Genomic DNA, 17,306 nt, shown 5'->3' on the forward strand with positions numbered 1-17,306 from the left:
TGTTGATTAACAAGGTATGCTACACATATTTCTATCACATGACGTCTCCTCAGAAATGAGAAATATCTTCATTATGATGTTGGTTACAGCCATAAGTGCACAACAGGAAGGAGATGAGTTGCAGTGCAAGGCCTGCCTCTGACCTGAGTCTGAGCATTAACGATAACATAGCTGAAAACCAATCAGGCCCCTTTGTGTGAGGAAATCTAGTATGTTATCTAAAACTGACACCTCTTCGCTGTACTGGACCAATGAGTAAGAAGTTAATTTATAGCTATTTTATTTAAAAGCCTTCACTTACAGTTGTATGTCAAAATTAGAAAAATAACATCTGGAAGAAGTATCGTGTCTGATTACGCCAAACTATCTTCCCTGTTTACACTACTAAAGTTACGACTGATGGTCTTTATTTGCTTGCTTAAAGTGGTAGAGGAGAGTAAATCAATTCAAGGTTGTACTTTCAAATTAGTCATGCTCTAAAGGACCACAGACTCCGAATTTCAATTTTGTGAATTTATTATAAGGCCAAAAATAATTGAATATAAACACACCTCAGTATCAGAGTATATAGATATATGAAAACCAATACAGAGCCGAGTCTACGAATATAATTCATATGGCACAAAATACATAATATGATGAACTCCAAAATCAGAACACAGCAGAGAATAGAGGCTGAATCCAGTTCTCTTTTCATCTGTGAGGGAAACAAAACAAAGAATAATATCTTCCCCTACACTTTTCTAAATGAGGGTCCTACTCATCTCTCTTATAGCACTTTCCAAAGGTGTCAGCATGTGTTGACTTCCTAAGAAGTACTCACGTCAAATGGGCTTAATAGCTTAAGGCTATGGATCTCGCTTTAATATGCTCCTTCTCCTCCGAGAATCAGCAGAAGTGTCTAGACTCTATCCCTGCGCATCATACCACAAAAAAGTGTTCAGCCCACAATACGTCATATAGTAAAACTTTTCCATTACAACATTTTCTTCCATAGTAACTTTAATTAATTTTTCTTCGTCTTCCAGTGGCCTTGGTTCCCAGGCAGGCCAGACATAAAAGGCGTCCTCCCTTCTCACCTTCAAGTCTTCTTCAAAGACATTCCGGGTATCTCCTTAAATCTAAGAATAACGAGACTGAATTCCTGCACCTGCAGTAGGATGAGAACACACTATCTTCGAGTACAAAAATGATTCATTTAATTATCTCTTGAGCAATCAAGGAGAAATGAAACCCAAAAGAACCCACAATTGGGCCTACAATTTAAACAACTTAAAGTAAACATGATTACCGTTGCACGAGCATAATTTCATCCTACACATTACACATACAAAAATATTGAATGTCTCTAATACATATAAAATCCTACTTGAATGTGCACAATATATTTCAATGTTAATATAACGTGGATAAATGCATCTTAATAATTGTAAAACACTGCAAACGATAAAAATACATGTGAGTGCATTTAAACCATGAGTATAGTGCACCCATACAATTTAGAGTGCTGTAAGTGATCTATCATGGTCTAAACACTGTTTAAAAAAATTAGCCCCAGTGTATCTCCAAGGGGCGATATTTTTAAACAATGTTAAGGACACAATGTTTCAGGCAGACTGCATGTTGGTTATGATGTTATGGTATCACCCCTCATGTATTTCCAAGCCAGTATTCTTTCACTAACCAAAAACATTGGTACACAAAAATGAGGCAATACTTGAAACACTTGGTCCAGCCTAAGCTGTTGACATGGCCTGGTCATGGCCTCTGGTGTTGTTTGGTGGTGGCCACTATAATAACTGCACCACAATAACACAGCACAGCGTCTGTGGTAGGTGCGGGGATACATTTATTAATGTGTTTCCCATATCGTTAGTTTTTTGCTTTGAAGCAACTAGTCTCCCTTCTGCTTTCTACCATACAAACGATAGAGGAGTATAGATAAAAATGAAAAACATTCACAAATCCTCTAAGATGTGGAGTTGAAGATGAAAAGGGAGCATCTACAGTGAGAGCAACATGTGCCTTTAGAAGTATAGTAGTAAGTGCAGGAAAATATATAATTCATGTTGATAAGGGACCTATTGATCCTTCGTTTACTTGAAATAAGTGTAGATATTTTCACAGAATCTGGCTCTATCCCTTCCTTCCTATCAGTAATCTCCTCATTTTATCTGTTGTTCATTTAGTTAAATCAGTAATGGTACTAACCGTAAAGCCCACATTTAGATTATCTCATAGAGGTCTCACAAACACCGCATATGTTACATAGCATTACCAAATACCTCAATGATCATTGCCAGAACTCCATAAAGAGGGCCACAGGGCTATCAGGAGCTACTGGACCCAAACGTGGGGAATGAGGTCTTTTACTCCCGGTGTCCTGGGGCCCAACCCACTATAGGTCCTGAGCAACTGTATCAAGTGCCCCTTCATCACTTGACTCTCAGCTGTACCACGGGTCAAGCAGTGCAAGTCTTTGAGGGAGGATTGTGGGGGAGGTAGACACTGTGGGGTGAACACAGGCTCACAACTGAAAATACATTCAGCAGCAACAAATGAGTGTCCAATCAAATACATGCTTTTATGGAAAAATCTGTATTTATATGCAAACGCAAAGTAAAATACGGCATTCACAAACAATACACACAGTCCCCTGAGGTCAGGGCTCTAGCGTATTAACAGACAGGTTCCCGAGTCCCACTCCCCTCTTTTTAGCGGTAGTGGTTACTCCTCACTCACTACAGGCAACATTCAGGTTAAGCCCCACAAAAATTTGAGTCTCAGGAGTCCTACTCCAAGTCTCTATTAAACTCAAAAGTGCTTTGGCACCGATATGTGGCAGGCACGTTCCCCTAGGGCCGTCTGGCCAGTATGTAAGTCCTACCTGCACCAGCAGGACCAGCACAACCGGAATCTTGGAGCACATCCCCTTCATGAGAGCTGGAAGACTTACGAATTTCATATATTGACGACAGTGCTAAATAGGGTCCATAGGTTTTAGACTTGTGATTTCCACATTCTTACATCACCGAATCCCACGGTGATTAAAAGGGGTTTTCAATACTAACTTCCTTTCTTGGAGTAAGGCTGGGCATAAATATGTCATATGTATGATCAGTGATGGCTGGTGCAGGTTAGAGCGGTGAGCCAGGGAGGTAGTCCATAGAAGATGATGAGGGAAAATAAAATAAAAAAAAACAAAAAAACACTTACCTTGCGCTTGCCACTTCCCCACTGCTTCACCGCTCTTAGCGGCACTGGCCATCACTCTGTATGAGTTGCAACAGTCCTTTGTAGCAATCCTTTTCCACAACTTTCCATTGATTTTCTCTGGGAAAAAGGCCAAAATGGTAGCGCATAAAGAACATTTTTAAATGTCTTCACCACATGGCTTCTAAGTAAGGTTGAGGCTTAAGTGTCTTGTACTTATTTAGGATAGTACAGCCATGCAATCTGGAGGATAAAATCTCTTTGTCTGTTAGCGCAGAAGCATTTTTCATTATCTTGTTCAGCAGCTTTTTAAAGGTGATTGGAGATGGGGAGTTTTCCCATATTGCACGAATGCCTAGATCTTTAATGGCCAAATCGAGGTAAGGGCGAGTAGGTGCAGTTTCATTTGTTTGAATTTCCTGCCAGCGTGCCTGGCACAGTGAACTTCCTGTGGTGGACCTGATTCTTTTTCATATTTTTACGTAGTTGCCTTTCCTTGCTATTGACTGATTTAGTAGACTGAACTCTAGCCATGTCTGGGCAGGCAAAGCGTTTGGGGAGAGTTGAAACAGTGATCTGTGGGCCATATTCTCAAGGAGCTATCGCCGAGTTATCGGCACCTTAACGCAGCCAAGTTTGCGATAAACTTACCACCCCTTTCACAAGCAGGTGCAAACAGCCCATATCAGCAGTTTTCTGGTGATAGCAGCTGCAAAAAACATCGCCAAGGATAACCCCAGCCACTGTCGCTAATGAGATGCAGAGTAGGCGTTCCCGAGCAAAAATCCGCCACAACACCACTCCACAACATTCACAACGACCAGCCACATCGGTGATAAGAACACAAAACATGCGATAAGGCGCATTAGCACCAGGAAACTAACACCTGCTCTGACCTGGTGCAAAGTCGGACCACTGCCTGCACCACAAAAGCGAGCCCCGCCCAGAGCCACACCTGAAGAACAATAGATGCCATGGAGCCACTGAACATGCGTGCCGGACACCCAAGAGGGCCACAAAATCCACCGCCACCACCCCCAGGAGCCCAACCCACAAAAGCCCCGCCCCCAGACCACCACAGAGGCAGCGCAGACAAAGACAGTGGACTCCCAGGAAACGCACCAGCCTCACAGACCCAACACCTGACAATGTCATTGCCCACTACAGGCCGAAAAGGACAACCATCCTACGCATCCTGACCATCATCGACCAACAGGCTAATGGCACCAACACAGCCGACAACCAACATCCCTCCGCAGACAAAACTGTTGGCTGTGCTGCACCTGTTGGCCCCTGGCACACCCCAACCAACACCCGCCAGAGCCGGAGGAGTCTTACAGCCAGCCACATCCAAGTCCCTCACACCTGTCCTGGAAATCACCATCAGCTTGGTACCCCAGTCCCCATACGTCCAACACAATGCGCAGGATCTGCTGGAGACCAAGCAAGTACCATATGCCTTAGCTGGATGCACGCACGCGTAGGGGGTAATCCACAGCACACATGTCCTACCTTTGCCCCCTGGTGACACAGCACACAATCACACCAACAGAAAGCACACATCTCACATCAATGTGCAGGCAACATCCGAACACCGTGGAATCCCCACCAACGTCATCGCCAAATACCCAGCCAGTGTGCATGATTCAATGAATCAATCAATCAACAGACACTTGTAAAGCGCGCTACTCACCCGTGAGGGTCTCAAGGTGCTGAGGATGGGGGGGAGCAGCTACTGATCAAACAGCCAGGTTTTGAGGAGTCTCTTGAAGGTCAGCAGGTCCTGGGTCTGTTGTAGGTGGATGGGAAGGGTGTTCCATGTCTTTTTCCTTCATCCTCCGACAGTCCATCATCAACCAGCGCTACCAGGATGGCACCAAGGGAAATGCACAGCCCCTTGGCAAGTTCCAAATGAATACCCCACACACCTCAACTCCACCACCATGCAACTCACAACTCTGGCAATACACACGTCACAAGATCACATACAACATGCAAAACAACATGCCCACCCACCAGACACGACAACAACTTACAATGTGAACCAGGGCAAGCCGTGAACATGACCCATCAACGGCATGGTACCCCAATCACACAATAGCGGAATGTGGGGAGAGGTGGGAACCAGGCATGTGCGAAGGAGGCAGGAGAACCATGATTGGGAAAGTACACAATGCCAAGAGTGGCGGCGATGTGCTGGACAGACCGCAGTAAGCAGAACACACCCATATCCATGGCAACATACACCGCTGGTGTATGGAGTGTAGTGGACAGTGGACGCAACCATGTCACCCCAACCAGTGGGGGAGTCTGCGGAAATGTTGCCTGTTACTTCCTCCCGTAAGCGTGAGCGGAGTGGGATGGCCCGGCGTACGCCAGACCAGCGTAGGGGTGTGAATAAAAAGCACATAGCCCTGGGCATGGTCCACTTCCGGAATGCCCAACGTCCATGCCAGGGCAGCGCCTCTCACCCCGCCACGAGGCCGACGCCGTACTCCTGAGCGGAGTTGCCTGTGATCATGTGCGCCGGCCGTACCCCGGTCCGCTGGACCCCGAACCCGCCAGGCCCGCCCCTGCGCAGCCAGGCCACACTGATTACCTGCCGACACAGGCGTGTTGCAAGGAGTGCCCACTTCGTGCCTGCGCAAGCTCCAAACCCGAGGCCCGCGACCCTGGCAGCCTCTCAGACCATCACGGCCTCCATGACACAAGCCCGCTTTACTCCGTTCTCGTTGACGTACTCTACTGATGCCTCCGGCCTTCACTACGGTCAATTAGGTCACACATTTGGAACTGAGTCTTGATTACACGATGGCAGAGTTTATATCAGTGTACTCCCTTCGATGTGGTGTCACCAACTCTGTGCATGGCAGTCCTACGCCACATGTCTTTTGTCCCCGGCTGAATACTGCCTTCGTCCTACACTATGGACAAGTAGGCCACACATTTGGAAGTGAGTCTTGATTACACCATGGAAGTGAACACTATTTAAGGCAGAGGTTATGTCACTATACTCCCTTCGATGTGGTGCCACCAATCGGCTCTCCTTTTTGATTGGCTCCTCGTCCCCGTGTATCCATCCCGCCATATCCAGGTAGTGACGTGGGACGCTCTCTGACATAGTTGATTCCAGAGTTCGCGCAACCGGAAGGTTACTCCGCGCACCACTCCTCATTTTTCGATGAGCTAATTGGTTCTCACATCTGATTGGCTCCTTGCCCCTCTTTGACGTTCATTCTTGTGCATTCCACGGGATGCATACCTTGTCCATTTAGTCTTTGGTAACCGTTTTTTTCACATGAGACCCTTGCGATTGCAATGTTCCCTCTTCCCAGTTTTTTTACTTACAGGACACTGTACCAGTCAGTGTCGGTATCCAGCGCCATCTCGTTGGAACCCGTAGCCTTGCGCCTCAGGGTGAGTTGAATATTCTAAACAGCTTTTTCTTTCACAGTTCTGTTGTCATTGTGTGTCTCTAATACTAAGACACTTGTGGATACTGCAATAACGCCCGTCACACCAGGGGTATTATCCCCTTGAGCCACCAATAAGGGTGTTTTGACATACCTTCATCACGAAAATGAACACCACATTGTTATTAATACTGCATGACACTAGTTGGTTGCAGTTTATAAGGCGATTTTACCAGGATTGTGTTAATGAGATGTTTTTTTGACATGTATGTTTGTCCCCCTGTATTTCTTTTTCAGGCGTTTTACCTCACCTCCATAAGTAACCACTTATTAGGGTGCTGTATTAGTGGTAAGTGCCTTATTAGTTGCTACCACTACCAATAAGTGTGTGAATTCTTTGGTCCTGAAGAATTGCGGTTATACTAAACCCATGCAAGAAACATGTTGACCATTCATCACTATAGCGTAAAACAGACATCTTAACTGTAGTATTACGCATGTTATTGTTTTTAATTAAGAGTGGGACCTCTTTCATTAAATAAACCTTGTTACTTAGGATCCCCACTACTTACTTTTAACACACTATTTCCACCACACACTTTCACTTTAGGGCCCTCACCTGCACTCACCTACCGGCAGTTAAAGGAATAAAGCTCTCCACTAAAAGGCGCCACTGAGGTCGCCGATCGGGGATTGCAGCGCCGCACCGATTCGGAGCAGACCTAATGATGAAACCTGACATCTGGGCCACATGCTGACAATATATGACAGCTAGTCTGCCGGATGTGTGAGGGTCTTTTTCCTTAAGGAGGAATTTCCTCCTGATCTTGTGGACTCATACATTTCTTAAATCATTAAAAGCCCGCTTGAGGAACAGCATACTTCTGTATTTAGACTTCTGCCCGGGCTATGTATGCTGGACCTATTCTAAACAGCCCTTGTTCCTTCCTTCTTTGGATTATATTCAGCATGGGGTTGCCTCGTAGGAACTAGATAGGATACCAAGGACACTCACAATTGTGATGCCTTTGCCCATGTATATCACATAAGGCTCGAGACCTTGCTTACCTTATTTTTCTTTGGTGTAGATTTTTCTTTGGTGTATCTTTTTGTTCCCGTCCTCACACTGACCCAAGACTCGACCATGGATGACTGCCAAGGTTTGAGTTTTGGTGATGATATCGCTGCAGAAATTTTACGAACACCGTCCCTTTTGGGGCCAGATAACAGCTCCACTTCTGGAGCCCAATCAGACGACCTGATGACCCTCACTGCCCTGAAGCGGGAATGGCTTAAGATCACATTACACGGGGCCATGATGACTGAGTATCTTAGGGCTAACATCGCCCCTAACGGGCTAATTGTCAAAAAATGTCTCCGCCTTTTTCTTGAAGACATGATCTTCAAGAAGGAATGGTCCCTGGTGTCTTGGAAATGCACCAGGGACTGGTTGATACTTATCATTAATACAGCCAAGAGATTAGCGGATGCACTCTTGATTAGAATTCAGAGTGCTGAGGGTGCTATTAAAGTCTCCCTCACTACCGCAATATTTAAAACCAAATTGGCTGAAATTAACAATGAAATAGCGGAGAATAAAGAATTCTTAATGAAACAAAAAATAACTAAATTGCAAAAAGACATAAAGAAATTTGATAAGGAGAAGGTCTACCCATACCTTAAGGCAGATTATACATCAGCGCTTAACAGCTATTCCTCAGATGAGGAGTCTAATAGCTCCAGACGCAACTCTAATACGAGTAGCGATTCTAGCGGGGGTGGCTTCTCTAATAACCGGAATAGACAATGACAACAGAACTATCCCACCTATCCAATGGGTCCCTTTCAGGGACAATATCAACCGACCCCGCCTTTTTGGCATTTTCCAAATTTCCAACCTGGTCCCCCTCCACCCCCTTTCTTTCAACAAGGCCCCCCTTTTTTAGGCAGAGGCTGGGGCAGAGGAAGAGGGCGGAGAGGAGGAGACGACAAGAGAGTACACTGGCAGGACCAACCCTCAACATCAATGGAGACCAGGAGCCAAACCAAGAACAAGAGACGTTAATTGTTAACCTCTCCCCTCGCACCCTGGATGAGACAGAGAGACGAGTACTCCAGAAAGGCTTAGGCTTTGTACCTACACCCAAGATCGATTCTTTCAAAGAAATGTGTGAAATCCAGGCCTTTTTCCGTAAAGTACGTCTTAAGGCATATTTTCATGACGAACCAGGGGTTCCTTGCGAAGACTCTGGCCTTCACAAACCATCCACGTTCACACCACACAGCGGGATGGTCCCTAATGAGGTGTTAACCTTTGAACAGGCAGTTCTTAAGGATTGGAAACAGATCAGACCTGCTACTGTCTTCCACAATATCACCAATGAGGAAGAAGCAGCATTACGGTCACTTAACAATGACCCCCTCATCACCATTAAACGAGCAGACAAGGGGGGGCGCAACGGTAATCATGTCAACCACTGATTACCGCACTGAATGTGAGCGCCAACTCAGTGACAGGAAATACTATACTCCTATCAGAGAGGACCCTACCAATCGGCTGAGTACATTGATTACGACTATGGCTTTCCATGCAGAGACCCAGGGCTGGATCACGAATAAAGAGGCGACCTTTTTAGTCACTAGTGAACCAAGAATCCCGTACTTCTACTGCCTTCCTAAAATACATAATGGAACCAATCCGGTTCCTGGGAGACCGATTGTCTCCGGAATTGGATCCCTGCTTGAACCCCTCTCCCAGTTTGTTGATTACTTCCTCAAACCGTTGGTCCAAGGAAATCCCTCATTTCTGAGAGACACCACTGATGTCCTCAGGCTTCTAGAGGGTACTCAACACCAGGGAGAAGTGGACTTTCTCATCACCCTGGATGTTGAGGCCCTCTATACAAATATTCCACAGAGGGCAACCCTTGATGTTATAGAGGATGTGTTGAGTGGGTTAGATTGGGTATCGTCCACCCCCCACCCTTTTATCCTTGAGTGTGCAGCTCTAGCTTTAACAGAGAATTTTTTCGAGTTCGAGGGCCAACTCTTCCACCAGATACAGGGCACCTCGATGGGGAGCACCTTCGCCCCGAGTGTGGCCTGTCTCTATATGGCAGCCTTTGATGAACGAGCCATTTACAATGAATCGAATCCCTACAGAGCTAATATCCTACTGTGGAAGAGATTCATTGATGACATTCTGATCCTCTGGAAGGGTGACCAGGCCCACTGTGATGAGTTTTGTGAATGGATCAACACCTTAAATCCGTACTTAAGATTTACCAGCACGATTTCAGACCAACAACTTCCCTTTTTGGACCTCTTGATCCTATTAAACGATCATAAAATGAGTACTACACTCCACCGGAAGTCCACTGATAGGAATAGTCTATTACATTTCAATAGCTACCACCCCGTGGCCCTCAAACAAAATCTACCCTTTGGCCAATTCCTCCGAATCAGGAGGAACTGTAGCTCTGTAACTGATTTTATAAAGGAATCCAGGGTCCTTACCAATAATCTCCTCCAGAGGGGTTACCAGAGTTAGGATGTCAAGAGGTCATACAAGCGTGCCCGCAATAATAACAGGGAAGGGTTACTTGAACCAAGGGAGAAGAAAACTGATGACTGCCTCACATGTGTGACCACTTACACCCCTAACTCATCCCAACTAAAGAAAATCATCAAAAAACACTGGGGCATCCTACACACCGGGGAACTTTCAATGATGAAACCCCGGTTTGCTTTCAAACGCACCACCAATCTGAAGGAGAGACTTATACACACGAGACCCAAACAATCCAAGAGCACCACACAGTCCACTTTATGGAACCTTCCTCCTATAATGGGTCATTACCCCTGTGGTTCCTGTGTGGTCTGCCCATTAACTAAAGTAACAAAGAGCATCGAATTCTCCAACGGGCTCACGTGGGAGTGCAGAACACACACCAACTGCAACACCCCTCATTGCATTTATTTAATATCTTGCCCATGTAATCTCCCCTATATAGGGATGACGACGAGACCAGTGAAAACCAGAATCATTGAACATCGGAGTAATTTCCGGTGAAAGAAAGTGAATACGAAGATGTCAAAACATTTCTTTGAGAAAAAACATTCCCCTGATTCTTTACAGTGGACAGTTCTCCAATCCTTTAAAAACATCAGTAAAGCCAAATTATTCACATTAGAACAAAGGTGGGTAATGAGATTGTCCTCCCACCTTGAAGGGCTGAACGAAGATATCCCCTGGGGTAGCCTTGTTAATATCTGAAATAGTGGACTGGATAATCACGCCTTGATACATCCCAATAGTCCACTCATAGTGAATGTTCTGGGCTAGATATCTGCCTACCACCACTGGGGATTACACAGTAGGTTATCAGCCGTCTCACACCTGGAACTTTTCTGTCGGAACAAACTTTGCATTTAATTTTTGTTCTATCACATTACAGCTTTATCTCTGAGTAATTACACTACTTGTCACACTATGTGGTTAATATACGGCTGTTACGAGATCAGTGCATACACTTCTCCGTGACTTTTTAAATCAGTTTTTATACCAGCTTCGCACCGTTTCTTTAGTCGTCAAGAAGGAGTGACGTGGGACGCTCTCTGACATAGTAGCGTTGCTACGACCACACCAGAGCTTGCACAACCGGAAGGTAACTACGCGCACCACTCCTTCGTTTTGATGAGCTAATCGGCTCTCCTTTTTGATTGGCTCCTCGTCCCAGTGTATCCATCCCGCCATATCCAGGTAGTGACGTGGGACGCTCTCTGACATAGTAGCGTTGCTACGCTGATTCCAGAGTTCGCGCGACCGGAAGTTTACTCCGCGTACCACTCCTCATTTTTCGATGAGCTAATTGGCTCTCACATCTGATTGGCTCCTTGCCCCTATGTATTCCACCCGCCATATCCTGGAAGTGTCCCCCGAGTCGGCGTGGACACAGGGTAGGATTGAAGGCATCCCGCACTGCGCACCAGTGTAAGTTACCCCTTGATCTTTGACGTTCATTGTTGTGCATTCCACGGGATGCATACCTTGTCCATTTAGTCTTTGGTAACCGTTTTTTTCACATGAGACCCTTGCGATTGCAATGTTCCCTCTTCCCCGTTTTTTTACTTACAGGACACTGTACTAGTCAGTGTCGGTATCCAGCGCCATCTCGTTGGAACCCGTAGCCTTGCGCCTCAGGGTGAGTTGAATATTCTAAACAGCTTTTTCTTTCATAGTTCTGTTGTCATTGTGTGTCTCTAATACTAAGACACTTGTGGATACTGCAATAACGCCCATCACACCAGGGGTACTATCCCCTTGAGCCACCAATAAGGGTGTTTTGACATACCTTCATCACGAAAATGAACACCACATTGTTATTAATACTGCATGACACTAGTTGGTTGCAGTTTATAAGGCGATTTTACCAAGATTGTGTTAATAAGATGTTTTTTTGACATGTATGTTTGTCCCCCTGTATTTCTTTTTCAGGCGTTTTACCTCACCTCCATAAGTAACCACTTATTAGGGTGCTGTATTAGTGGTAAGTGCCTTATTAGTTGCTACCACTACCAATAAGTGTGTGAATTCTTTGGTCCTGAAGAATTGCGGTTATACTAAACCCATGCAAGAAACATGTTGACCATTCATCACTATAGCGTAAAACAGACATCTTAACTGTAGTATTACGCATGTTATTGTTTTTAATTAAGAGTGGGACCTCTTTCATTAAATAAACCTTGTTACTTAGGATCCCCACTACTTACTTTTAACACACTATTTCCACCACACACTTTCACTTTAGGGCCCTCACCTGCACTCACCTACCGGCAGTTAAAGGAATAAAGATCTCCACTAAAAGGCGCCACTGAGGTCGCCGATCGGGGATTGCAGCGCCGCCCCGATTCGGAGCAGACCTAATGATGAAACCTGACATCTGGGCCACATGCTGACGATATATGACAGCTAGTCTGCCGGATGTGTGAGGGTCTTTTTCCTTAAGGAGGAATCTCCTCCTGATCTTGTGGACTCATACATTTCTTAAATCATTAAAAGCCCTCTTGAGGAACAGCATACTTCTGTATTTAGACATAGCATTACAACCACATATGTCTGTGGGCCTACGTGGACTACTGCCCTCGGCCTACGCTGCGCATGAGTAGGGCACATAATTTGAACTGAACATCGATTATTCAAAGGCAGAATACATAACATTGCATGCAAGGAGAGGCGTAAGAGGATGACGCGTTGCAGTCCGAAGGGAATAGGATCATGGTTACGGAGGTGATCGAACACTACCGACAACTGCCCTGGTGTCACTAACTCTGTGCATCGCAAGCCTACGACATGTGGCTGTGGATCACTGCTGACCACTGCCTCCGGCCTACACTGCAGTCCAGTAGGTCACAGAGTCTTGATTTAGCAATGGAGGAGTTCATATCAGTGTACTGGCATCATCGCAGACTGCATCCCCTCCCAGCACCGGTGCCACTAAGTCTGGTCCCCGACATTCATGGACACTCTCTGGTTGAACTTTGGTGGTGTCTGAGTCCATGGACTAGGGGTTACTTTTCATACTCATGTGGCTGATGCCTAATTGGTGTTGGCAATGAGGCTGTCGCTTTCCACTTCCCCATTTGCTGCTTCCGGATAACATCAAACCTCTGCATCATGCCCTGTAGGACACCTTACACTGTCCCCTGCAACCCTCTGCCACATAAACCTCGGACATTGATGAGGACCCGCTCAGCTCCCGTGGCCCTTCTGACTGCACCGCAAGTCACCGTCCCGTGGCGGGGTGTCTGTGCCAGCCGCTGTGCATCCGGGGCCACTAACTCTGTGCTGGTCAGGTCCAAGACGCCTTCTTCTGAGATATTGGATGGCCTCCGAGGCAATGTCCTTGGGGTCATCAACGCCATGTGTCTGTGGCCCTGCACTGTCTGCTGCCTCTAGCCTCAACTGTGGCACACCAAGGCCCACACACCAAATCGAGTCCTGACCGGCCCGGACATTGCATCACCGCAGGAGGCACACGCCACCACCGCCAGGACCAACTCCAAACGCCAACTGCCAGTGCCGAAACGGTCATACTGGCAGACTGACGGAGTTGCTCGCACATGTTGTGGGTGCCATCTCCTGCCTGTTACCCTGCTCAGCACTCCAGGTGCCACTAACTCAGTGCACCATGAATCATCTTCCATTACTGTTTTGGTTATGAGCTCACGCAGCAATGTCACCTCAGGCAGTGTGAGAGACCAGGGAAGACGATGAGGAAGATGATGCAGGCGTGACACCCCCCCCCCTGCAGCTGTAACAGGAACAACCCGAAGGGACACAATTCTGGCTATTTCTTCACATGAGCGCGCTCATCTCTAGTGCCCCAACCTCAGTGCACTGCAAATCACGGACACTTCTGTTTGCCCATTGTGTAACCTCTGGACTTGCTCCGGCTACCTCCATGATGCTCTGCAGTTGTCTCTGTAATGCTGGTGTTGTCTCTTTCTGTATTCACAGTGTTCACTGTTGTATTTGTTGCCAGCACCAACAACTCCCTGAGGGCTGGTTTACACTCACCCCACACACGTCCAGCACAGGCATCACTGTGCATGTGGCCCTGCCAATAAAGGGGTCGGGCGCACATGCCCGTAGCCAGTTCTACATGATATATGCGTGTGTCCCTGTGGTCTTGTTGTATGCATGAGAGCCCTACGACATTGCTTTGTGCTGTGCACAGCAGACGCAGACATGCGGGTCGGAGAATGGACATGCCGCTTTGTCGTCAGCCACTTGATACAATAAGAGAGGTGTACTGGGCCATCGTACGCAGAGCCAACTTGGGTGTGTGACTGATATATGCGTGCCCCTGGGCGTGGTTCTGTGCTGGGAATGTGCATGTACATGTGTCTCTGTCGCAGTGTGGGTCTCCTTTGTGGGGTGTAGGTGGTCCCTGATGGGACTTGAACACCCACGTATGTGATGTAGTTCGGCTTCCATGAGCTCTGAGCCCACCCGCACCTGTTCGGCCACCTCCTTTTGGCATTCTGACACCTGGCATTGGAATGCGATGTGTGCCTAGGTGGAGTGTTGGGAGCCAGTCGTGGTAGCGGGTGCTTCCTGCTGTGTGGTCTGTGCAGGGGCTGGGGTCTTCTCGATGTCGCTTGGCTACTCTGCTCCTAGGGGTGATTTGCCTGTGATGTCCATGAACTGTTGTAGGGCGTCTGTGTCAATGGTGTGGTGGTCGTATTGGACATCACTGCTGGGTTGTCTGGTCTGACCTGTTGGAGGTATTTTTTGTCCCTCTACAATTTGAAGGGGAGATCCATGTTGACATGTATGTTGGCGCATTGTTCTTGTTGACATGCAGACTGTGTGACAATGTACATTGTGACTGTTTGGGCGTGGATGGCAATTTGTGGGGGGAGAGTGGACATTTGGACTACGTGACGGATGTGAGGTTGTACCCGTACATATGTGTCTCACAGTTTCCTGCTCTGTTCAATGTGAGTGGACTGTTTCTGTGCATGTGCGGACCCAGTTGTGTCCCCCTGTTTTGCAGTGTTGGTGTTGCACTTGGTGCCACATTGTCATGGGATGTGCTGTGATTGCTATGTGTGTGTGTTGTGGTGTGCCATGGGGTTCAGGGACATGATCCAGGGTCATTGTGGTTGTGCAGTGTGCTACACATCGTCGTGCATGTGTGCCATTGTGCCCATCTCCCCTGTCCCCCCAGTCCCTGGTTGTTACTCACCTTGTTGTTGTCAGGTCCTCTCGGCTGTGTCCGTACTCCCACCTCCTGGCACCATCTCCACACTTATGACTGGCCTCCATTTCCTCCTGCACCTCCTGAGGCGCAGGACTCCCACCTCCTGTTGCCGTTGCTGCCTTCATGTTGGCAGCGTCTTGGTGCCTGGTTTGGGTTTTCAGGTCATGCCAGCGCCTCTTGGCCTCCTCCATTTACATCCTCGACACTCCGGCTGAATTAGAGGTAGTCTGATTGTGGGTCAGTTGATGTTAGTGTTCTGTCACCTCAGTGACGCTGGTCTTGTTTCCCTGTGGCCTGCACCCCATCTTCCTCTCCCTCTTCTCCCTGGCCTTCCCCGAACCCGTTGTACCTTGCTGGTGGTCTGTGGGGCTTGTGGGGTTCGCGTTGGCCTCGGCGCTTGGTCAGGGTGCATTCATGTTGCTACGCATTGTTTCTGGTGTGGTTTTCTTGTTCTGCTTTTTTAGTGCATTTCCCCGCTAGACGCGTGGGATTTGCAGGCCTGTGGCTGGTTTTCGCAGCTTTTTGTATCGCGCTTAGCCTCATTGCAGCTTTTTTTGCGTTCATGTTTCACATTTTTGCGGTATGGCGTTGGTTTTAATGCAGCCATTTGACGCGTTATCTGGCGGCTATCGCATGGTACCGCCGTGTTGTGAATACTTGGTTAACAAGGCTTAAGTTTGCCGCGATAGACTGAGATGTTGGAGGTTGCGTTAAGTAACTTTTGTGATGGTTATCACGCGTTCTTGAGAATATGCCCCACTGTGATCAAGGTAAAAATAAGTTTAAGACTACTCCATCTCTGCTGCTAAGGGCTTCACTTCTGAAGAAATGTACGGGATGAGTTTGGCTCTATTACTTTCCAATGTGTTCCCTTTCCCGTCAGGTCTTTTCGAATGCTGTTGAATTGAGCCTCTTTCGTCAAAGAGTACCTCTAAGTATCTATAGGTTCTTGCCAACTCCAGTTGCTCAATTTGTAGGGACCATTTATGGCTTTTCTTGATCCTGCTGCTGACTTCCATGATCTTGGTTTTCATCAGGTTCATTGTCATACCATTGGTTGCAGAACATAGGAATAGCTCATCAATAAGTTGTTGTAGCCCAGTTTTTGTTTGACTAAGCAGGATCACATCATCCACATATAGAAAGTTTGAAATGTAAATAGAACCAAACTTGGGGGCATGCGAGTTTACTGTAACCAGGGTGGGAAATAAGTCAGCTAAAAAAAAGATTCAACATATGTGGTACCAAAACACAGCCTTGCTTTCAGCCCTTGGAAGTTTGTATTTTGCTGGACAACATGGTAACGTCTCTGATTCTCACCCTTATCTAGGTGTCCGTATACAGGAGCTGTATATGTGTTAGGAGGTGAGCCGAGATACTCCTAGGTGATAGCTTTGGCAGGGAAGGTTGCGGTTCAGGAAATCAAGTGCAGCCTTATAATCTACGTAACATTGGTTAGAGTGGTTGCTTTTTGTGCTTGAGCTTGACCATTAATCGAGATAGTGTCAGAATATTAGTTGATGTGCCAGTCCCGTGAGTGAACGTAGTTGGATTCAGAGAGACAATGTGATTGTTGTCGACCCACCACATCAAATCTATAAGTAGCAGACTAGCAAAGTGTTTTTGCTCCATGTCTAGAAGGGTGGTCAAATGATAATTCACTTGTTGGTGACAGGGCCCATTCTTGAACACGGGATTAATGATAGAATCCTTCCAAAAGTCAGGAACAATTTGTTGTTGCGGGGCATAGTTAAATATCGTTCTTAAAATAGCCCTCAGTAATTTGATTTAAGCAGAGCTTGTGGCAGACATTTAGGTCCCGGGGCCCGGAAGTGCTGCAGCTGTCTCTGGTGAATTCTTCACATTGGGCTCCAGTGGGGTGATGCTCCTCCAGTGCAGGCAAGTTTCCTAG

General features: G+C 46.9%; 1 protein-coding gene across 1 annotated transcript in view; it reads left to right on the forward strand.

Moving 5' to 3' along the window:
* LOC146809136 (IgGFc-binding protein-like) overlaps nucleotides 1-17,306 on the forward strand; it is a 453,503-nt gene that overhangs the window by 377,057 nt on the left and 59,140 nt on the right. The gene's annotated exons all lie outside the window — the stretch shown is intronic.

Source organism: Triturus cristatus, chromosome 7 (assembly GCF_964204655.1).
Source record: "Triturus cristatus chromosome 7, aTriCri1.1, whole genome shotgun sequence".
In the NCBI taxonomy this organism is placed as follows: Eukaryota; Metazoa; Chordata; class Amphibia; order Caudata; family Salamandridae; genus Triturus; species Triturus cristatus.